Genomic DNA, 23,539 nt, shown 5'->3' with positions numbered 1-23,539 from the left:
ATATTGGAGGAATAATCCTGTAAATATCAGGGGAATGGCCAGGTAAATATTGGGGGAATGAACCTGTAAATATTGGGGGAATGGCCAGGTAAATATTGGGGGAATGAACCTGTAAATATTGGGGGAATAGTCCTGTAAATATCAAAGGAAAAACACGGTAAATATCAAGGGAATAATCCTGCAAACATCAGGAGAATAACCCTGTAAATATTGTGAAAATAATCCGGTAAATACTGGGGGAAATAGCCATGTAAATTTTCGGGGAATAAACCTGCAAATATAATGGGAATAAACAAACGTGTAAATATTGGGGCAATAAACCTGTAAATAGTGGGGAATAATCCTGTAAGTATCAAGGTATTAACCCTGTAAATATTGGAGGAATAATCTTGTAAATATTGGGGAAATAGTTGTGTAAGTATTGGGAAATAGCCATGTAAATATTAAGGGAATAACCTTGTAAATATCAAAGGAAAAACCCAGTAAATATTGGGGTTATAACCCTGTAAATATTAAGGGAAGAATCCTGTAAATATCAAGGGATTAACCCTGTAAATATTGGGAGAATAATCCTGCAAATATTGGAGCAATAAACCTGTAAATATCGGGGTAAATATTGGGGGAATAATCCTGTAACTATTGGGGGAATAATCCTGTGAATATTGGAGGAATAATCCTGTAAATATTGGGGAATAGTTATGTAAGTATTGAGGAAATAGCCATGTAAATATTGGGGGAATAATCCTGTAAATATCAGGGGAATGGCCAGGTAAATATCGGGGGAATGAACCTGTAAATATTGGGAGAATGAACCTGTAAATATTGGGGGAATGGCCAGGTAAATATTGGGGGAATGAACCTGTAAATATTGGGGGAATAGTCCTGTAAATATCAAAGGAAAAACACGGTAAATATCAAGGGAATAATCCTGCAAACATCAGGAGAATAACCCTGTAAATATTGGGGAATAGTTATGTAAGTATTGAGGAAATAGCCATGTAAATATTGGGGGAATAATCCTGTAAATATTGGGGGAATAAACCTGTACATATCAGGAGGAATAATCCTGTAAATATCAAAGGAAAAACCCAGTAAATATTGGGGCAATAACCCTGAAAATAGCAAGGGAATAATCCTGTAAATATCAAGGGATTAACCGTGTAAATATAGGGAGAATAATCCTGTAAATATAGGGAGAATAATCCTGAAAATGTCGAGGGAATAACCTGTAAATATTGGGGGAATAATCCCCCCAAATATTGAGACAGTAACGCTGTAAATACAGGGAAATAGCCATGTAAGTTTTGTACATAATCCTGTAAATATCAAAGGGAAAAGCCTGTAAATATTGGGGCAATAACCCTGAAAATAGCAAGGGAATAATCCTGTAAATATCAAGGGATTAACCCTGTAAATATAGGGAGAATAATCCTGTAAAATATAGGGAGAATAATCCTGAAAATGTCGAGGGAATAACCTGTAAATATTGGGGGAATAATCCCCCCGAATACTGGGACAGTAACCCTGTAAATACAGGGAAATAGCCATGTAAGTTTTGTACATAATCCTGTAAATATCAAAGGGAAAAGCCTGTAAATATTGGGGCAATAACCCCGTAAATATCACGGGAATTATCCTGTAAATATCAAGGGATTAATCCTCTAAATATTGGGAGAAAAATCCTGAAAATATTGGGGGAAATACCGTGTAACTTTTGGGGGAATAAATCTGTAAATATGGAGGGAATAATCCCCCCGAATATTGGGACAGTAACCCTGTAAATACTGGGGGGAAATAGCCATGTAAGTTTTGGGGAAATAATCCTGTAAATGTCAAAGGGGAAAGCCTGTAAATATTGGGGCAACAACCCCGTAAATATCAAGGGAATTATCCTGTAAATATTGGGGCAATAACCCCGTAAATATCACGGGAATTATCCTGTAAATATCAAGGGATTAACCCTGTAAATATTGGGAGAATAACCTTGTCAATATTGGGGCAATAACCCTGTCAATATTTGCAGAAGTTCTGCTGTTCACTCCAACAATCCAGTGAAAGCTGTGCCGTGAGAAACTGAAATTTGCTGTCCCGAGCTCTGCTGAGCCCAAGGTGACCCAGAACTGTCCCAGCACCCCTCTGGTTTCATTTCCATGCTGAAAACACAAACGTGTCACCAAAAGCACAGCTCGGACCCAAACCAGGAGCCCATCCCAGCCACGGCACCCGCAGATGGGATTTGGTTCAGGAATTGCTGAATTTATTCAGGAATTGCTGTGATTTTCAACCCCAGCACCAACAAATCACTTCCCACATTGTGGGAAGGGCTCCACAATTCCATATTGTGAGGGCCTGGTGCCACCCTGAGCACCACAATTCCATTTTGGGAGGGCCTGGTGTCACCCTGAGCTCCACAATTCCATTCTGGGAGGGGCTGGTGGCACCCTGAGCTCCACAAGTCCATTCTGGGAGGGGCTGGTGGCACCCTGAGCTCCACAAGTCCATTCTGGGAGGGGCTGGTGGCACCCTGAGCTCCACAAGTCCATTCTGGGAGGGGCTGGTGGCACCCTGAGCTCCACAAGTCCATTCTGGGAGGGGCTGGTGGCACCCTGAGCTCCACAAGTCCATTCTGGGAGGGGCTGGTGGCACCCTGAGCTCCACAAGTCCATTCTGGGAGGGGCTGGTGGCACCCTGAGCTCCACAAGTCCATTCTGGGAGGGGCTGGTGGCACCCTGAGCTCCACAAGTCCATTCTGGGAGGGGCTGGTGGCACCCTGAGCTCCACAATTCCATTTTAGGAGGGCCTGGTGGCACCAGGACTGACATTCCCACACGGATACACGGCGTCGCGCTCCCAGGAAACCTTGATCCCTCCTTGCAACCACTGTCACTGCTTCCAAGGCACACACAGCCCTAAAACCAGATTTTTGTGACACTTCAAAGGCTGATCAATTCCTCAGAGCCAGCTCTGCTCCCCCAGCCCCACTCCCAGAACGACATTTCCATTTACAACACGAATCCTTCACCCAAAAGGGATCTGCAGCATCCTCCTCATCTCCCATCAACGCTCCTGGTGTTCCCCCTTTGCCAAGGCACCCCTAAGGAGGTGATGTGGTGGAAAGCAAGACAAATTAACCTCTTCAAAGCTGAGGAGCTGAGGGAGGTGCCACCAGCGCCACCGGCCGCGAGGCTCTGCCCAATTCACTGTTTTTGTCACGCCTTGATTCCATTTCCATTTCCAGGGATCCCATCAGGAGCTTCTGCTCCTTCAGTGATCCTGTTCCAGCCTGGGGGTCTGCAGTTCCAGGGTGAGGGGGGATTTCCAAGCTGTTCAGGAGATAATTCCCAGGTTTGGGGCCATGCAAGGCCCCCCCTGTAAGGCACTCCTTGTTCCAGACCTCCCCCATTCCCAGGAAATGGGGGGAGCAGCCAGCACCCACCCAAATTCTGTCTCTCCACACCTTCCCACACTGGGATGCTCGCAGCCAGCCAAAGCTCTGCGCTACCAGCAGGAGCAGGGCTCAATATTCCAAAACCATTTCCCATATTCTCAGAATTTTACCTCCTTTACCCCCGTTTTGCTCACCCCAAGCTCCAGGCCAAAAATCCCACGAATACACAACCTCAAACATCCACTTATTCTGTGCTGCCATCAACTCAGCCCTTCCACAGGGCATCCCACACCTGGAATGTCAGAGAGCCTCAGGAAAAAAAAAAAAAAGCAATTTTATCCTAATTGTGCCCCACACAGCTGGAAGAGGCTCTGCCTGCAAATGGGATTTATCTGCCCAGGCTGAAAAGCTGCAAATGTAAAATAGCAGCTCATAAATGTGCTCCACAGGTCAGGTTTCCTCGTCTGGAGTTTTTTGGGGGGTTTTTTTGGAAAAATCTGAAGGAAATCAAGGAACGTGGGGGATCACAGAGCATCTCCACTGAGTGCACACAATGAGAGCAGCTGGGGGGTTCTGGGAGGATATTTGTGCTTCAAACCCACATTAATCCTCATTTTTTCTCATTTCTGGTTGGGTCTCTGGTGTTGGAGAAATGTTGGGATCTTCCTGAGCTTTCCTTCTGCACCCCCAGCTCCTCGCTGCCACATCCACCCAGCTCTGTGGGGCTGTTCATTGTTGTAATCTGGGTTATTATTGTAATCCCTTCCTTCCTGACAGGTTTTCCTCAAAGGCAACAAAAGCCACCTCCACCCTTCAAAGGCAGCAGCCTCCAGATCCAAGGGGTTTGCCCCAAAGCAGAAGGGAGAACGAGCAACCATGAAAATCCCGATTTTCAGCCCTTTTCTCCCTATTGTCACTTCACAAGTGACACAACTGGATATAATTATGTTAATATTACTATAACATATATTAATAGATATTATATTATAATATATTGTATTATGATATTATATTATATACTGTATATATTATTTATTACTATGTCAATATTTTATATAATATACTAAATATTATATTAATTTATTAATTATGATATATTAATAAATATTATTTTATATACTCTATTATATTAATTAATATTACTATACATTCTATTATAATAGAATATATTCCATTTTATATATTCTATATTCTAATTAATAATATCGCTTATTATATTAGTTCTATATTAATATATTTTTATCTTAATTTTAAAAAAATATTATTTAAATCCTGGACCCCCTGGAAGGGCTGCCTGAGCCTTGCAGTCACTCAGGGAAGCTGCACAAACCAAATCACCCAGCTCAGCCTGACTCCCAGTCATTGTCACCCATTCTGAGAGTTGAAGGTGTAGAATCCAGTAATATATAAAATAAGATAGAGGTTTTAAAGCAGAGACTAGTCCTTCTTCTTTACCTTCTTCTTCATAAGTTCAAGGAATATTGTGTAATTAAATTAAAAACTCCACATTACAGAACACAAGTAGTCAGTTGTTAAGTTAAAAATAAAAACAATTTAAATGCAATTTCTTAATTAGACAATTTATCCTTAAAAAAACCTCATAGGAAGAAAGACACAGCTCCATTTTTGCCTTGCTGGAAGAAAGAACTGCCAAACTCACAGTCTGTAAAACTGTAACATGAATAAAAAGTAACAAACATCTGAGTCCCAACAAAAACACTGCCTCACTCGTTTAACCCCCACCTAACCAAAACAAAAACCCAAAAACGAACCTGTGTGCTGAGGCCAGGGAGGCTGATGGATGCAGCTGGTGATCCCAGCGGGGATTTGTGGCACTCCACACCCCAACCCTTTGGCCCCAGCAGATGAATTAATAGGGATTATTTCCCAGATAGCTCCCAGCACCCAAAGTGCTCTTGCAGGAGAGGGTTTATAAGTAAAAGATGGAAAGCTGCAGGCCTGGAGGATGGAATTGTTCAAAACAAACTCTCCCAGTGGCTTTGGGGAGTGGAGGCACCGTGGAGCTGCTCCTGGGAAGGTGGGATGAGCCCCATTCCTTCCCTCCAGCTGCAGAGCAGCAATTAAAGCCTTTTCCCTTGGAAAAGGGACAGGCCACACTTGGTGAAGGCTCCATCCACTCCCAAGGGGGATAAACTGCTGGCCCTGCAAATTCCCCCTGGAATTACAGAGTTTTTTAGAGGGAGGGAATTCTTTTCCCCACCACTCACAGGGATGCTGCAGCTCCAAGGTTGCAGTTTTGCTGGTAAAGCCCAAGAAATAAACAGGATCCCATTCTCCTAAAGCCATTTATCTCTGCTGAGAATGGAAGACATGCTTGAAAACAAATGGAGAAAATAAAAGCATGTCAGAAAACTGGCAAAATCCAGCTGTAATGACTCGGGAAATGCTGCTGCCATCCCAACCCCTCTTCTGTGCCAGCCTGCCCCCTAAAAACATTGGAACAGCAGCAAATCACCCAGGGGGTGAAAATTCATCCCTGAAAGACAGAGAATAAGGAAAGAAAAAGAAAAGGGAAAAGGAAAGAAAGAATAAGGAAAGAAAAAGAATAAGGAAATTTATCCGGAATAACCTGACTATGCTACCGAGTCACGCCAAAGCATCAAAAAAACCCCCAAAAATCCCCAAATCTTGGTAATATTCCTAAATCTCGTTTGGAAAATAAATGAAAGCAAGCAGCCCTCTATGAGCAGGCACTGCAGAGCAACTGGAGTCAAACCCAGCATTGCTTTTGCAGAGGGGGCTTAATTATTGATTTCCCTTATGAATATTTCCGTGGAGCTGCTGGAGTTTGGCTCGTGGCCAGTGATCCACTTTCCTCTCTGCCAGCAGAAGGAACTTATAACTCCTTGCAACAAATCCCCCCCTCAGAAAGCATCTTTTTAGTCGGGTGTGGAACTGCAATTCAGGAAATCAAAGCCTGGGAATTATTTTAAATGAAATGATTATTCGATTATTTCCACCTTGATGCACGACCTGGAAAAAGGACTCTTCCAGGAAGGAAGTACAAAGATCTCCCAAAACAAAGGCAGCTATTAAAAAACCCTCTTGAGCACCATTTTTGCATAGTTCTGACACAGCAATACTCAGAGTAGCAGCTCTCATCATTATTGACTTGCACTGGTGCAACCAAGCCAGACTCAAAATAATCCAGATTTTCTCCAGTTTTTCCCAGGTTCCAGCATTTCAGACCTAGTCCCTAACAGCAACGGGAGAAGATAATTTGGGAATTTCTTTTGATTATAAAACAATGCAAATTAAGAGTTTTGACAGAAAAGGCAGAGAAATATTCTTTGTAGAAGAAAAGGGAAAGAAAGGTGCCATAACTGATCAACTGAAACCCCTCTAACACGAGAGAAACTGAGAATGAAAAGGAACAGTGGATATCAGGAAAAGTTTCTTCCCAGAAAGGGTGACCAAGTGATCAGGAAAGTGGTGGAGTCCTCAGCCCTGGAGGGATTTAAAATCCACGAGGATGTGACATTTGGGGATGTGGGGCAGTGGTGGGTTCCCTGGGGAAAGGCTGGCTTCAGCCATCCTAAAGGTATTTTCCAACCTAAATCAGATGATTCATCTATTCTGTCAAAATTCAACACTCCTAAACTGATCTTAAACTACTGTGGTTTTGCTGTTATTTAGGGACTATTAGGGTTTTCTTTTCACAGAAGCAGAATTCCCCAGCCAGAAGATAAAACCCATCCTGGAGCAGCAGAGGAAGAAGGGTCAGAAGCCACGGGTGGAGCAGGGTTTGGGGTATCCCAAAAAAAGCAGAGCAGGTGGAGGTTTCCACACAAAGCAGAGCTGGGGAAAGGCCCAGGGAGCTCCAGCAGCCAAGCCCCATCCCAGCTGTGCCATGAGTTAATCTCAGCTTTGTTAAACCTGTCCCTGGCAGATCTCTGGGGCCGGAGCCAAAATCCAGGGGCAGGAGAGGTCACAGGGCAGAGCTGGCCAGGGGGCATCCCCCAGGGGGGCACAGGGACATCCCTGCAGGGACAGCATCTCCCAGGTGGGATAATTCACCTGTGGGGGATTTTGGAAGGAATTCCAGACGGGATTTCTGAACTGGTTTTGAGGATGTGGTTTGTTTTTTCCTTCTGCACGGGTAGGGAGGGTGAGTTCAGCTCACATCTTCACTGCAAGGCTCAGGAGGCCACAAGACTCTCAGTTACAAAACCTTTTTAAGGATTTATTCAGCAATAAAACACTGCCAACAAGGATATTTAAGCTTTTGACTTAATTCTTAAATACTTAATCTTATAGACTCATGCTAGTGTAATTTTTCTTAGCTAATTAAGTTATGACACACAAACCTACAGTACTGCATTCTAATTTCTTTGTTTACCTTTGTACTTTACTTTTTTCTATTTTAAACTCTAAAACTCTGAGCTTTCTTTTACTTAGTTTCTGCCTTAAACTATAAATACACTAGAGAAACCATACATACATTATAAATACACTGCAGAAAATAAACACACACACTATAAATACACTATAGAAAATAAATGCACTATAGAATTAAACACACTATGGAATCTATACATACCCTAGAAGTACACCACAGAAAATAAATATACTATAGAAACTTTACATACACTATAAATACACCATAGAAATGATACATGCCCTATAAATACACTGCAGAAAATAAACACACTGCAGAAACTATACAAACACTAGAAATACACTATAGAAACTTTACATACACTATAAATGCACCATAGAAAATAAATACACTACAGAAATTATACATACACTAGAAATACACTATAGAAATATATGTGTTTCTACTTTAAACTATAAATCACATTCTCACTTCTGAACACCTGAATTTGGGAGATTTTTCTAAGGTCTCAGACCAAATCCTGAGTTTAATTCTAAGCTTTAGCTTACAAACCCCAAATTCTGGGAGTTCCTCAAATCTCAGATTCCCACATTTGCTCTGGGTGCATTACCCAGGGATTAATCCAGAGCCTAATTTATTGTGTGGCTGAATCCCGAGGGGAGAATTCCTGGAGGGGCTCAATCCTGACATCTGTGCCCCCCAAACCTTCCAGGACATGAGGACAAGGACATGGCCCCTCCCCAGGGAGCTTTGTTCTCCTCCCACCATCACACCTGCAGATTATTCAGATTATTCTCCTCTGCCCTCCAGGGCTGCAAATCCCAACCATTCCCAGCTCCAGGAGAGAGGAAGAGCATCCATCATTTTCCAGCCTCCCCAAGTGAAGAGAGCAGGCAGAGTTCAGGGGACAATGCCCTGGCTCCCTGTCACCAGAGACAGCAGCTTAAATCCACAATTCATTCCTTGTCACTGTAGGACAGGAAATAACACAAAGTGGACTCAAGGGATTAATCCAGAGCCTAATTTATTGTGTGGCTGAATCCCGAGGGGAGAATTCCTGGAGGGGCTCAATCCTGACATCTGTGCCCCCCAAACCTTCCAGGACATGAGGACAAGGACATGGCCCCTCCCCAGGGAGCTTTGTTCTCCTCCCACCATCACACCTGCAGATTATTCAGATTATTCTCCTCTGCCCTCCAGGGCTGCAAATCCCAACCATTCCCAGCTCCAGGAGAGAGGAAGAGCATCCATCATTTTCCAGCCTCCCCAAGTGAAGAGAGCAGGCAGAGTTCAGGGGACAATGCCCTGGCTCCCTGTCACCAGAGACAGCAGCTTAAATCCACAATTCATTCCCTGTCACTGTAGGACAGGAAATAACACGACGTGGACTCGCTGCTCTTTCAAGGTAAAAAAGGGACTTTTTAATTTACAGATTTCCAAAAGTGACAGTGGATTGGAGGGTGACAGTGCCACCTCTCCAGTGACACTGGGCAAACCAGCAGCCCATCAGATTTCTCCTCCTCCATAAAAGAATGCAAAACAATGAGTTATTTACTTATATAAAGCGTGTGAGAAAGTTCATGACAAGAATGTAAACATCAGAAGGCTTAGAAAATCTTCAAAAATCAGGGCAACAATTTCCCTTCCTCACCTACAACTGAGGAGCTGAGTGCCAGCAGGGCTGGGAGCTGGAATGTGCAGGGATCTGATGCTGCAGCAGGATTCCCAAAGCCTGGGGGGCAGCAGGAACATCCTCCCTGCTCTGCACCAGATGCAAACCTCAGGAACAGAAAGCACAGCCCAGGGACAAGGGACAGCAGCAGCACCGAGGGCTCTGCACTTCCCTGTGGCATCTCCATGGGAAAGGGATGCTCCCAAGGGCTGCAAGGGCAGGTGGGGGTCAGAAAAAAAACCCAAAAAAACAGAAACTTCCACAGACACAGCAGGGTGTTCATCTGCAGCCTTGGGAGATTGGATGTAAAAATACAGCACGCAGACATTAAGCAGAAAAATCACAAACTTCTCTTTCTATAGTTGCAAGAAAGAATATGCTTTAAATAAGTGAGAAACTGTATGGGTAAAATGATGAAGGGTTTATAGTGTAAGGGTGGGGTTGTATGGAGTAAGCTGAGAGTTTAGAAGTTATAACAGAAACAGAGTTGTTTAGAAATTATAACAGAAACAGAGTTTAGAAGTTAAAACAGAAACAGAGTTTAGAAGTTAAAACAGAAACACTCTGTGCATGTGAGACAGAAGCCATTGGACAAAAGTATCCACAGTGCAGCAAAATTAAGTAAAGGTGATTAGTTAGAAAAGGTGATTGGTTAGATAAGTTGTTAGCTGTGACAATTGTCTGTTGGGTAAGAAAGTTCTGTATTTCCTTGTAACAAAGAACTTGTGACTACTCTTGAGCTATGGCTGACTGCTTGCTCCTCTAAAACCTCACAGCCCCTGAGACTGATCTTTACCTGAGCAATAAATGACTTTTAGCTTTGAAATGGTCACCCAAATATACACCCCAAATACCTGCTCACACCCCGTGTCACACCCAAAATACCTGCTCACACCCCAAATACCTGCTCACACCCCATGTCACACCCAAAATACCTGCTCACACCCAAAATACCTGCTCACACCCTGTGACACACCCCAAGTACCTGCTCACAGCCCAAATACTGCTCACACCCCAAAATACCTGTTCAGAAACAAAAAACCTGCTCAAACCTCCTGCCACACCCCAAATACCCGCTCAAACCCAAAATACCTGCTCACACCCCGTGTCACACCCAAATACTCTGCTCAAACCCTATGCTACACCCCAAATACCTGCTCATACCCAAAATATCTGCTCAAACCCTGTGCCACACAAAAAATACCAACTCAAACCCCACAGCCCACCCCAAATACCTTCTCAAACCCCAAATACCTGCTCATACCCTGTGCCACACCCAAAATACCTGCTCAGAAACAAAAACCCTGCTCAAACCTCATGCCACACCCCAAATACCCACTCAAACCCAAAATACCTGCTCAAACCCCATGCTGCACCCAAAATACCTTCTCAAAACCCAAATACCTACTGGAACCCCATGTCACACCCAAAGTACCTGCTCAAACCCAAAAACCCTGCTCAAACCCCGTGCCACACCCAAAATACCTGCTGAAACCCCGTGCCACACCCAAAATACCTGCTCGCACCCCAAATCCCTACTCAAACCCCAGGCCACACCCAAAAATCCTGCTCAAACCCCATAGAACACCTCAAACACCAGCTCAAACCCTGTGCCACACCCAAATTACCTTCTCAAACCCCTGCCACACCCCAAATACCTGCTCAAACTCTCTGTCACACCCAAAATACCTTCTCAAACCCAAAATACCTGCTCATGCCCCATAGCACACCCCAAATACCTGCTCCAATCCCATGCCACACCCAAAATACCTGCTCACACCCCAAGGCACACCCCAAAACACCTGTCCTTCTCAAGCACATGCACGTGGGGAAGAGGCAACGATACAAAAATTATCCTTTTTTATAATGATATATTTTATAATGATATTATATGATATTATAATGCCATTTCAATAATATTTTTAAAAAGTAAGGATTCTTTCCCTGATGCAGCAGGGTCTAGGAAAGCTTAAATAGGGAAATTGCTGAACAGAGTGCCCAGTGCTCTTTGGAGAATCTGTTTATTTGTGGGGCAGGGCCATGCCCAGCAATAAAATCCCAGTTAATTAAATTGTAGCAGGTAATGAGACAAAGAGAGACCAAAAAACCCCTTACAAAACCATTTCAAACCAAATTGCTGCTTCCTCCATTCCTGCACCAGCTTCCAGGAGGAACACAGAGTATTCAAGTTTTGAGTAAATTCATTCATTTCATTCATTTTGTTTATTAAACGAATTCAACTGAATTTATGAATTCATTTAATTAATTCATAAATTGAACTGGAAATTCGGATTTGTTGCAGTCTGAAGGAAAATTTGAGGGGAATTGCAGCATTTGGTGGGAAGAGCACCTGCAGCAGCCTGCCCAGCCCAGGGCACAGCTGGGGACAGGTTCTGCTGGCAAAGGCTGCTGCGTGTGCCACCACAGCCCAAACACTCAGAAATGTGAATAAAAGTGGAATTTCTGAGCTGGCAAAACCCCCTCGCAGCACAACCCCCTCCAGGGCACTCCCACAGCACAAAAAGCTGCGGAGTTTTCTTTTTGAGCCGCACTGCTTGGCCTTTCTTTGGCGATTTTTGGAGGCTTTTTATGAGCAAAAATAATTATTCAAATATTTTTTTTTAATTATAAAAACTATTTTCAAATAATTAAGTTATTTTCTGGCTGATAACCCTTGCTGCAGCAAGAAATGCATTGGAGCCTGCAGAGAGCTGGTGCTGAATTCTCCCAGACCAGGCTGGCATTATTCACTGCTCAATTATTCTCTATTAATTCTGGTAATATTCAGGTTTAGCAGGGCTGATGTGCTCCCTGTGCATTTTTTTTTTTTTCCCACCTCAATCTGATTTTTCCCCAGCAGAAAAAAAGACAAACCTGCAAGACACTGGGGGCTGGTGACTAGCAGGGGGTAATGGGGTGCAAATAATCATTAACAGGGTGAAAGTAATCATCAAGAGGGTGATTTAATAATTATTTCATCATTTCTTAATTTTAAAAATTTTTAAATTATGAAAATATTTTAACATTTAAATTATTAAATATTTACAAAATGTTTTAAAATAGATAATTATTAAAATTATTTTTACATATTAATTTGTTAAAATTGAAGAAATTATTGTGCAGCTTTCAGCCTCTGGCCTTGCAGAGAGCCCCAAATGATTTTCCCCAAATCAGCCTGAAGTGTGCCCAGGCAGCTCCCACAGCCCCAGAAATCTGGAATATCTGGAATATCTGGAATATCTGGAAAATCTGGAATATCTGGAACTGGAAGATCCAAACCCCCAGGAGAGCAGAGAAAAGCGAGGAGCATTTCCAGGGAGCTGATGTCACTGGGAAGGCAAATACAGTTTTGGCAAATTCCACACAAATTCTGCATCCCAAAGAGCACAGAGCAACAGGAGCAATTACACATTTATCTAGCACTGCTTTTGGTGAAATAGCAGGGTATATAGATATAATATATAACAATAACATTATAATAACATAATGTTATAGTAATATATATATCACATAGCATATATTATCCTATAATAATATATATTTCTCTATATATTTATATAATATATAAATATATATATAAATATATATGTATATAATATATAAATATAAATATTAAATGAACTAAGGAATGGCTCATTTTGAGGAAAACACAAATATCCCAGATCTAGTGACTCACTGCTCCGTTCTGCCACAAAACCCCTCATTTTGGGATTTTCCCCAGCTCCTCCCAGCATTCCCACCTTCCCCCACCACCCAGGGCACAGAAATCAGTTTTTGCTGCTGGCAGCAGCTTGGTTTGACGTTTCGGGCTGAATTTCCCCCTTAATCCTCAGGAAATCTGGGCTGCACACCCAGGGAATAAATCCTCCATCAGCAGCACAAACCAACATTTTTCCGTGCAGGGGAATGTTTCTCCACGTGCTCCTGAGCAGTGAGGTTAATTCTCAGGTTTGTTTGCAGCGCTGAACTGCTCCTGCTTTGAAGTGAAATTGTGAAAGGTGCCAGGGAGGGAGAGAGAACCAAACCCAGCCACAGCAGCTGCAGCTGGGAATTGCCCAGAAAGGGGGAAAATACAAAAAAAAAAAAACACAGGGAGGGGTCCTGAGAGCAGAAAATCGAGAGAACCAAACCCAGCCACAGCAGCTGCAGCTGGGAATTGCCCAGAAAGGGGGAAAATACAAAAAAAAAAACCACAGGGAGAGGTCCTGAGAGCAGAAAATCAGGTAAAATGCAAGGTGAAAGGGGAGAGAGGGGGAAAGTAAAAATAATAGAAAAGGAGAGAGGAAAAGTAATAAAAAAGGAGAGAGGAGAAAAGTAAAAAGTAGCAGAAAATGAGAGAATAGAAAAGGAGAAAGGAAAAGTAATAAAAAAGAAGAGAAGGGAAAAGTAATAGAAAAGGAGAGAGGAGAAAAGTAAAAAGTAGCAGAAAATGAGAGAATAGAAAAGGAGAAAGGAAAAGTAATAAAAAAGAAGAGAAGGGAAAAGTAATAGAAAAGGAGAGAGGAGAAAAGTAAAAAGTAGCAGAAAATGAGAGAATAGAAAAGGAGAAAGGAAAAGTAATAAAAAAGAAGAGAAGGGAAAAGTAATAGAAAAGGAGAGAGGAGAAAAGTAAAAAGTAGCAGAAAATGAGAGAATAGAAAAGGAGAAAGGAAAAGTAATAAAAAAGAAGAGAAGGGAAAAGTAATAGAAAAGGAGAGAGGAGAAAAGTAAAAAGTAGCAGAAAATGAGAGAATAGAAAAGGAGAGAGGAAAAGTAATAAAAAAGGAGAGAGGAGAAAAGTAAAAGAAAAGGAGAGAGGAGAAAGGTAAAAAGTAATAGAAAAGGAGAGAGGAAAAGTAACAGAAAAGGAGAGAGGAAAAGTAATAAAAAAGGAGAGAAGGGAAAAGTAATAAAAAAGGAGAGAAGGGAAAAGTAATAGAAAAGAAGAGAGGAAAAAAGTAAAAAGTAATAGAAAAGTAGAAAGGAAAAGTAACATAAAAGGAGAGAAGGGAAAAGTAATAAAAAAGGAGAGACAGGAAAAGTAAAAAGACAATGAGAGAGGAGAAAAGTAATAGAAAAGGAGAGAAGGGAAAAGTAATAAAAAATGAGAGGAGAAGAGGAAAAATAATAGAAAAGGAGAGAGGAAAAATAATAGAAAAGGAGAGAAGGGAAAAGTAATAGAAAAGGAGAGAGGGAGAATGGAAATATAAAATAAAAGGAGATTTTGGGATAAAAGGCCATGGGAGGCAGAAGCAGAGGATGGAAGTGAGTGGAGGTGCATTAACAAAAATCCAGGTGGTTTTCTGGGAGGATTTTTGGCAGATCCTCCCCCAGTGAAGGAGGTGAGACCCCCCCAGGCCTGGGAGAAGCTGCAGCATCACCCCCATCTCCCTGCTCTAAATCCAGCAGAGATGGCAGCAGTGCAGGCAGGGAAAAAAAAAAAAGAAAAAGAAAAAAAAAAGGAAAAAAAAAAAGAGATTACAGCTGCAGAAAAACCCAACTTCTGCAACAGCCTGGCTAAAAATACTCCCTAACCCAGTTCCCCCGATTCAGAGAACGCTCTCCTGCTCAGCCTCTCCTACAAGGGGGAATAATCCACAGCCAGGATAATTCCTGGGTATCAGGGTGGCTTTGAAATCCAATTTTCACCCCTCAGAGCCAGAGGTTTTCAGCTCAGGAGCTGCCAAAACTGTATTTTCCTGACTGGAAAATGCTGCCAAAGCAAGAGTATCTCGGGGAATTCGGGGATGTTTGGTACTGCAAAGAAGGTGTTGGAGGTCTTGGGGTCATTTAATGTGGTTTTGGTATCAAATCCTCCTCGTGGAGGGGAAAAGTTCTGCAGCAGCTTCAGAACCAGCCCAGTTTTCCAAGGTTCACCCCATTCCCTGAGCCAGGAGAGGAGGTTTTTACACCTCCTGTCCATCATCATAACTAGGCAGTGAAAAGGGAATTCTCCCAGCAGAGAGAATAAAAATGAATCACTTTTAGCAAAGAATACTATTAAATATTTAAGTTTTTGTCTCTGGATACTCATTTCTCATGGGGGAAAAAAAAAATCCCACATTCTTGGTGTCAAGGAGGCTCTGTCTCACAGCTGGAAAATAGACATTTTCTGGAGCTGTCCTCTCACCAGTAATGGATATTTTAACAGGAATCTGATGATGACCACAAGCATTTCCCATAAAAATTGAAAATTTTTAATTTTTTTTTAAATCCAAAAGCCAAAGAGGCCATAAATACATAGAAATGGATGGACAAAACCAGAAATCCATCAGCAACCCCATAGCTGAGACCCCACACCTTTGAGGCCATGAGGGATCCCATTCTGGATATTCTGAGGTCATTTTTTGCTGCTGTGTTTGCTTTGTTTTGCCAGGATTAATTCTGCAATGCTCTCACACTGCAGAACCCAATAAAAGTGAATTAAGGCATTTTTTTCAGCTCACACACAAGCACCATGATCCCACGTGCACCTTCCAGGGGAGCTGGAAAAACAAACTTTGGCAACACCACAGCCAAACCCAAAACCACTACTGGGCAACTCCAAATTCCTTTTCTGCCTCCACACCTGGCTTTTAAAAGGATGCAGCAACACCAAATCAGGCAAAAAATAGAAAATAAAGAGTATTTGGGAGGTAAGATGGGTGATTTTATGATAAAACATGTCAAGCTCGAAGAGCCCAACAAAAACAGACACAAAACCATCCCTGGAGGTGCTAAGAAAAAGAGAACAAACCACAGGCAAACCCCCCTGGCTAGGAGGGATATTTTGAGGAAAAGATTCCCTCCAAATTCCAAATGAACTTCTGCATCCAAGTAAAGCAGGCAGAATTTACCCAGGAACGCCTCAGCAGCCCCAGGCATGGAAGCTGAGGGGGAAATGGGATCTGTGGGCTTTTTGGGAATATATGGGAACACTGGAGACACCTCAGGCAGCACAGAACAAGGGATTTTGGGAGGAAACAAATCCCAAGTGAGGCACTTTGAGACACCCAGGATAATGCAAAGGGTGTCAGCAGCAGAGCTGAAACCCTCAATAAAAATCAAAATTAAATCACCTTTCCTCCCAAGCCTGTTTCCTCAGAGAAACTCCTACAAAAAGAGAAAAGCAGATCAATATTAAAGCCTTGCAAATGGCATTGCATCTCTAATTTTCTCCTTTTATTCTCCTGGCAGAGAGAATAAAATTCTCCTCCTTTTATTCTCAGTCTGAAACCCTGAGCAGACACAGGAGCTCCCCCAGGGCAGGGAGCCTTGGGGAAAATCCTCTCCAGTGGAGCACACAAAGCACCCCAAATAATCCCAAAATACCCCAAATCTCACTGCACCAGCCTCAACAGACACTTGCCAAAAGAAATCCAAGCCCCAGGGGTTGATGGGTGCATCCCAGGGGAAGGAAAAGGACTGGGATACCCAGGAATGATGCTGGATGTTTAAATATTCTGATCCCAAAAAAAGGGAGGTACCAGAGAGGAAAAGACAACACAAATTGAAATTCCATTTTCCTGTGGTTTGACAATTTAGCTTGTTGAAATCCATCACCTGTATTTTAAGTTTTGAAGGTTTAAGTAAGAATCCATATATTTGACAGGATGGGTTTGGAGAAGGATGCCCAAAGGGGATTGGGAAAAGGGAACAAAAGATGCCCTGAGAAAACACAGAAGGGAAATTGCCTGGCTGAGGAAATGTGCTTTTCACTGGGAGTAAATCATTTTTCCAGCAGCACCGTCCATGAACAGAAGCCATTTTCACACCTGAGTTCTCACCACTCTTTCAGAGAACAGAAAAGCAAACACAGGAGCAGCTTCATCCATAAAACACACATTGATCCCAGCTCAGCACCGGCAGCCAGGCCTGGAAGAGCAGGAATATCCACTCCAGGAGGAGAACAGCTGAGGAAAATCAAACAAAACCCCCCCAAACCACGCTGTCCCCACAGAATTGCCTTAAACCCGGCAAGAATGGGCCAAGCAGAAAAGGATTTTGCTTTGAAATTTGTTGGGAAGGATCCCTGCCTTGGGAACACCTCCCAAAAGTGGGTCAGCTCCAGCTGAACCCCAGGAGCTGAACTGGCTGCCACTCACCCCAAAACCTGAGGTTCTGGGGTTAGACAAAGGAGAATATTTGGAGGAATCCTTATCAGCACAGGTTTTTTTTCCCACTGACACGAGGGCACATTTATTTCAGCACTTCATGGGAGTCTCCCTGCCAGAAGAAATTAATACATTTCTTGGTAATCAGCCCCAGAACAGTTCAATTCTTTACCAAGACACTGCAAAAGCAGAACCAAACCCCTCCTCAGGCCCCTGGTTGTAATCTCCCACCCAAAACAAGTGTGGAGCACAGGAATTTCTTTAAATGTCAAATTTGGGAGCAGCTCCCTGAACAGCCACAGGAATTCTTCAGTAAACGGAGCTGGTTTTGTGCAAGGGAATAAAAAAGGGATGCAGGCCCAGTGGGACCATGCTGTGTTTGCTCTTCCCCAAAGGATCCTGCTCCTTCCTGAGGAAGCCAGGGAGCAAAACCAGCCCAGAGGAAAGGAGACAGGCAGAGGCAGATCTGTCAGTCCTGAGCTCTGGAAATAGTCTGACCTGAAAGCACCAGAGCCATGGGGGATGAGCACAGCACACCGCGCAATGAGAAAAAGCAGCAACATCCATCCAGGAGCTATTCCAGGCTGCAGGAAAATCCCAGGGTGTGCAGGGAGGCTGGGCACACCTGGGGGACACACAGCCCCCACAAAACCTTTGGCAGCTGCGTGGAGACACCAACTCCCCAGAAATTGGGGGAAAAAATTGGTGTTTGTATCCCAAATTTCCTTCTCAGCAAAGCAAAAGCAGTCCTGCTTCCTGTCAAACCAAACCCTGCTCAGTCCTTGTGGGAAATGGGTTTGCAAAGGACTCCCAAAACCTGGCTGAAAGCTCAAACAGCCTTGGATAAAAAAAGTTTGTGCAAAAATGAAGTTTGTGTGCAAACCCTGAGGTAAGGTGTGCTGCCTTAGGAAGGAATGGAATAGAGATGGCATTGGTGAGAGAGAGAGGGAACCAGAAATGAGTTTCAAAAGATGGCATTGCAAAAAAGACCAGATATTTTGGAGAATTAGAACTGTGAAAGATGCATTGTAGCAGGACCATGTGGGGTAGAAGAAATAAATAAACAAATAAATAAAACAATAAATAAATAAACCATAAATATAGATATAGATATAAATATAGATATAAATATATAAATGAAATATAAATATAAATATAAATATAAATATAAATATAGATATAAATATAAATATATAAAAATATATATAAATACATATAAATATATCTATATAAATATATATAAATATATATATATAAATATTATTGGTGTTAGAAGCATTGGCAGCTAATGGGCTGAAAACATTTCTAAGGGATTGTAGACAGGAAATAATTTGGCTTCTGATGGAATGGAGCTGAGTTTTACATATCTTGTGTCTCACCCTTCATCGAGACTGATAATGGAATAAAATCTTTTAAAACCCCTCTCAGTCACCCCTGTAGAGCTGGGATTTTCCAACAAGTCCTGAGTGGAAAAGAGGAGCTGGAAAACAGAAAAAAGCAAGGAGCAGCTCCCAGATGGAGGGACCTGCCAGGAGAACAGCACCTCCCATCCCCTGCCAGCTCCTCCACCAAGGCACAAGTCCCAGGCTCACATCTCCCATGCAGAAGGAGCTTCTGGCAGGAGTTATTTATAGAATAAATACAGGAACAAATCCTCCACAGGCACAGGGGTTGTGGCTTTGGGGGCAGAGATGGATGCTTGGCTTTTGGGAAAAGCTGCACACACCAAAAAAAAAAAAAAAATTCCCAGGATGGCAGTTGTTTAATTTTTGTATTTTTTTTTAAATAGCCTTTTATCTACTATCCCAAGGATTTATGTATTTTTTTAGGTCTGTTTTACCCACAGGGTGACAAGTGTTAAGCAGCACTCAGAGATCTCTGTGCAGGAGGGGTTTTAGAGCGTGCACAAACTCTGCTGACTTCACCGGCATATGAGGAATAAAAGATTCCATATATACCAGTGGAGTCAGCAGAATATTTTAGGGATGAAATAAAATATTTCGGGGATGAAACTGAGCAAGAATCCCTCCACGAGACATTCCATAAAGTACTTAGAGCAGAAAGCATTTTTAAAAAATCAATAAATAAACAGAACCACAACCCTGCTGGGACAGGAATCAGCCGCCAATCCCTGTTTTCCTTTCTCTCCCAGAATATTGGGAATGCCTCCCGTGGAACACGACGCTGCAGAGCAGCAGTGCCCGGGCACAGCAGCACTTTGCCTTGGGCCACACCAGTTATTTATGGGGAATATCTCACCCCTGACACAACAGAATTTCCCCCACCGGGAGTAAAGCCCAACCCTAGGGATGCTCCCGTGGTTGGATTTCCCCGGGATGGGCAGGGAGGGGAAGGGGAGGCTCTGCAGAGCTCAGCAGCTCCCGCTAAGCCCGGCTTTACAAATCCCTCCCGCCAGGCACAAAGGAGAGCCTTTGATCCCTGCCCGAGCCGCTTTGGGGGGTTCTGCTTCCCAAAACCAGGAGGAGTTTGCCTGGACAACCCCCCAGGATCATCCCAGTGCTGCCTGCTCCACAGCCAGGAGAAAAAGGAGGTGAAAACATGAAAACACCTTGTGCCTTGGTGGAGGAGCTGGCAGGGGATGGGAGGTGCTGTTCTCCTGGCAGGTCCCTCCATCTGGGAGCTGCTCCTTGCTTTTTTCTTGCTGTTTTCCAGCTCCTCTTTTCCACTCAGGACTTGTTGGAAAATCCCAGCTCTACAGGGGCAGCTGGGAGGGGTTTTAAAAGGTTTTATTCTGTTATCAGTCTCGATGGAGGGTGAGACACAAGAGATGTAAAACTCAGCTCCATTCCATCAGAAGCCAAACTATTTCCTGGTTACAATCCCTTAGAAATGTTGGTTGTTTTGTTGTTTTTTGGTTTTTTTTAACCCCTTCCACAGCTAAATTCTTATTTATTCTACATCAGAGCTGGCTGGAAGGATAAAGCCAAGCCCCAAACCTAAACCAGGGATTATCCCAGCAGGTGCTGATGCTCTCTGCATCCTTCCCTCCCAGGTGCTGAGGGATAAAAGCACCTGGAGGAACAGGGCATGGCCGGGAGCTGCTGGGCTCTGCCACCCAGCAAACAGCTCCACGCTCCCCCACCAGCAGCAGGCCAGTAGAAAACCACATTTTTAGGTCTGTCAGCCAGCACAATCCATCAGAGAGTCACCTTGAGGCTGCAGAGGAGCAGAGGGAGGTAAATCCAAGCTGCAGCCAAGCACAGAAGGAAGCCCTGGGTTTATCCCCTTCATCCCCTTTTCCTGCCCTGCTTACAGGGGAGACTCACCTCAAAGGTTTTTTGTGCTTTACACTTCCTGGCAGAATGGAAACACAGAGTTTTTGTCTGGTTGAAGCAAAGGGGAATTGAAGGGAAAATGTTTTCACCCTCCACGCTTCTCACGGAGCTGGACAGGAGACACCAAATAAACCCAAACCCCAAAACACGGGGTAAAATCCCAATCCCAGGGATTCACCCAGCTGGAAAGGACTCAGGACACTGCCCTAGGGCAGCTCTGCTCACACAGCACAGCCCCAGCCCAGCCTAAGCAAACTCAGCCTAAGTGGTTAAACTTTCCCTCTCTGCTGCTCCTTCCCAGAAACACCAAGTCATGATCCGTAATTTTTTTTGCCCAAGGCCCCAGGGAAGTGTAACAGGAGATGACAGTGGGAAATGCAGGGAGAAAGCCTCTTCCCTGTGTTTACTGGGAAGGAATAAATTTATTCAGACTTACTAGTCAGAAAAAAAAAAAAATAGATGTTTCCCTTAAATCAGTTATATTTTATTTTTTCCTTACATGATGACATAATTCCTCTGAGGGGAAGTTGATAGTTTTGTTTGGTCTCTTAAATTTCAACAGAACCCTTCTCTTTCCAATCCAGGGATCAAAAATAAAAGCTGCATTGCAGTGTTTTCAAATGCTATAGTAAAACAAAACAAAACAAAACAAAAGTGGTTGGTCCTGGTTTATTTTTGCTCCCTAGAGCTTTTGAAGACTGAAATCCTGCTTTTCCTAGAAGGAACTCTGCTCTGGTGCTGCCTTCCCACAGATCAGGATCCCTTGCCCCTGCCAGGCATTATTTGTTGGAGCAAAGCAGCCACTCCAAACCAATGAAATAACCAAAATAACAAAAAGCCAGCAGCACTCCCCACTCCTGCTGCGGCAGGGGATCGAGTTCCACCAGAGCTCAGGGCTGCAAATAAAGAGGACAAAGAATCAGGGAAGATTTCTGTGCTCACTTCCACTCCACCAAAGTAGAGCTCTTCCCACAGAGCTCCAGCTGATGGCTCCTCCTCGGAAAACAGAAGCTGGATTTGAGGACATATTGCATTGGTTGAGCTGATTGAAATCCTAAATAATTACAATTTTTGCCTTAGGTAGGGAAAGGCAAACTCTAAGCTTCTGACTAGATTTTTCAAGGTAGCAAATCACCCTCCAACCTGAACATCCATGTAAAATGCACACCTATATCAATAAATACGTGCACTTTCCTTGTTTCTCTCCATTTTTTCTTTACTTCCACGGTAGGAAATTACCAGTTTTTGTTATTTTTCCTCTTTTTACCCTCACCAAAGGAATTATTTTCTGCTTGCAAGACACAAAAACCTTTTCCAAAGCATCACAGTTACTGTTTTCCCAGCCAACAGATACTCTCTAGACAAAGACACATTATGAGTGGGAAAAGAGAATTCCAAACTCCAATTCTCTTCAAAACACAGCACTGGAAGGGATTTACATGAGCTGTATTTTAATCTGCTTTTAATATGTCCGAGGGTTTATTTATTTAGGGGGAGGGGAACCTGCTGACATTTGTTTCTCAGCCATCACAATGGCACAGATACATTTTCTCTCCAATATCTGCTGGCCAAACCCAGCCCTCTGCTGCTGCCCAAGATTGATAACCAATTTGATTATTCTATTGTTAACAGGCTGCTGGGGGTGCCACAGCTTTAACCTTCACAGAAAGACAATTAATTTGGCAGGACAGAGGGCATTTCATATTAAAAAAAAAAAAAATAACAACCACAAGCTGTTTATGCTCATAATTCACCCTTTTTTTTTTCCTTTTTTTCCTCAAGGCTCTTCTGCAACTTTCACCAGCAAAGTTTCTGATGACCTCAAGGTTTTGGTAAGGATTTTAACAAATTGTGCAAGGAGTTGTGCTGACAATTAATTTTAGGGTCTCTTCATCGCCACACAGCATGGAACATGTTATTGATGAGCAGCATATGAAATAGATACAACAGATGAGCAGTATATGAAATATTTATACACAATATAATATATATATATATGAAATAAAGCACCACACACCAGGCTGGTTGGACACTAAACCAAAAATCTGCCCGTGAACCCTCACCCAAAGAGACACTGGGGGTTTCTGAGGGCTGCCCTCCGAGGGATCAGCTACGGGAGAGGGGATAGGAGAGGGAAAGGGAAAGGGGAGAGGGGAAGCGAGAAGGGAAAGAGGAGAGGGAAAGGGAGAGGGGAAAGGGGAGAGGGAAGGAGAGAGGGAAAGAAGAGACAGAGGGAAAAGGAGAGGAAGAGGGAAAAGGAGAGGAAAAAGAGAGGGAAAGGGAAAAGGAGAGGGAGAGGAAAAAGGAAAGGGAAAGGGAAAAGGAGAGGAAGAGGGGAAGGGAAGATGCTGGGCTGGGAAGGAGCCGCATCCCGACCCTTTGTTCCCATTAAACCCTGGATCAGCCGAGCCCCGGCAGAGCGCGGGGGGCGCGCAGGGCCGGGCGGGGGGGAGGCGATTTGGGTTCATTTCATCGTTTTAAAGGCGGATATAAAACCCCCCAAACTTGGCTGGCATCCCTCTGCGCTGCTCAGCGCCGTGCCGCCGCCGCTCTGCGGGGCTGCCCATCCCGGCTGGGGATGGGGACGGGGATCCCGGGATGCGCTCCCGGCCCCGGGATAGCTCCGGTGCCGGCGGCTGCCGCAGGGGCGCGGCGGAGGCGCGGGCGGCCGCCCCACTCGAGCATGCCCAGTCCCCGGCATGACATCAGCGCCCGAGCCCGCGGCTCCCCCGCGCCCCCCGGCTCCCCCGA

At 43.8% G+C, this 23,539-nt stretch overlaps 1 protein-coding gene across 1 annotated transcript in view; it reads right to left on the bottom strand.

Moving 5' to 3' along the window:
• The window catches only part of KIF5C (kinesin family member 5C), a 69,424-nt gene that overhangs the window by 45,370 nt on the left and 515 nt on the right, over positions 1–23,539 (bottom strand). The gene's annotated exons all lie outside the window — the stretch shown is intronic.

The sequence above is a fragment of the Onychostruthus taczanowskii genome, unplaced genomic scaffold (genome assembly GCF_017590055.1).
Source record: "Onychostruthus taczanowskii isolate IOZ18803 unplaced genomic scaffold, ASM1759005v1 scaffold10, whole genome shotgun sequence".
Lineage (NCBI taxonomy): Eukaryota > Metazoa > Chordata > Aves > Passeriformes > Passeridae > Onychostruthus > Onychostruthus taczanowskii.
This window is presented reverse-complemented; position numbering and strand designations above follow the sequence as displayed.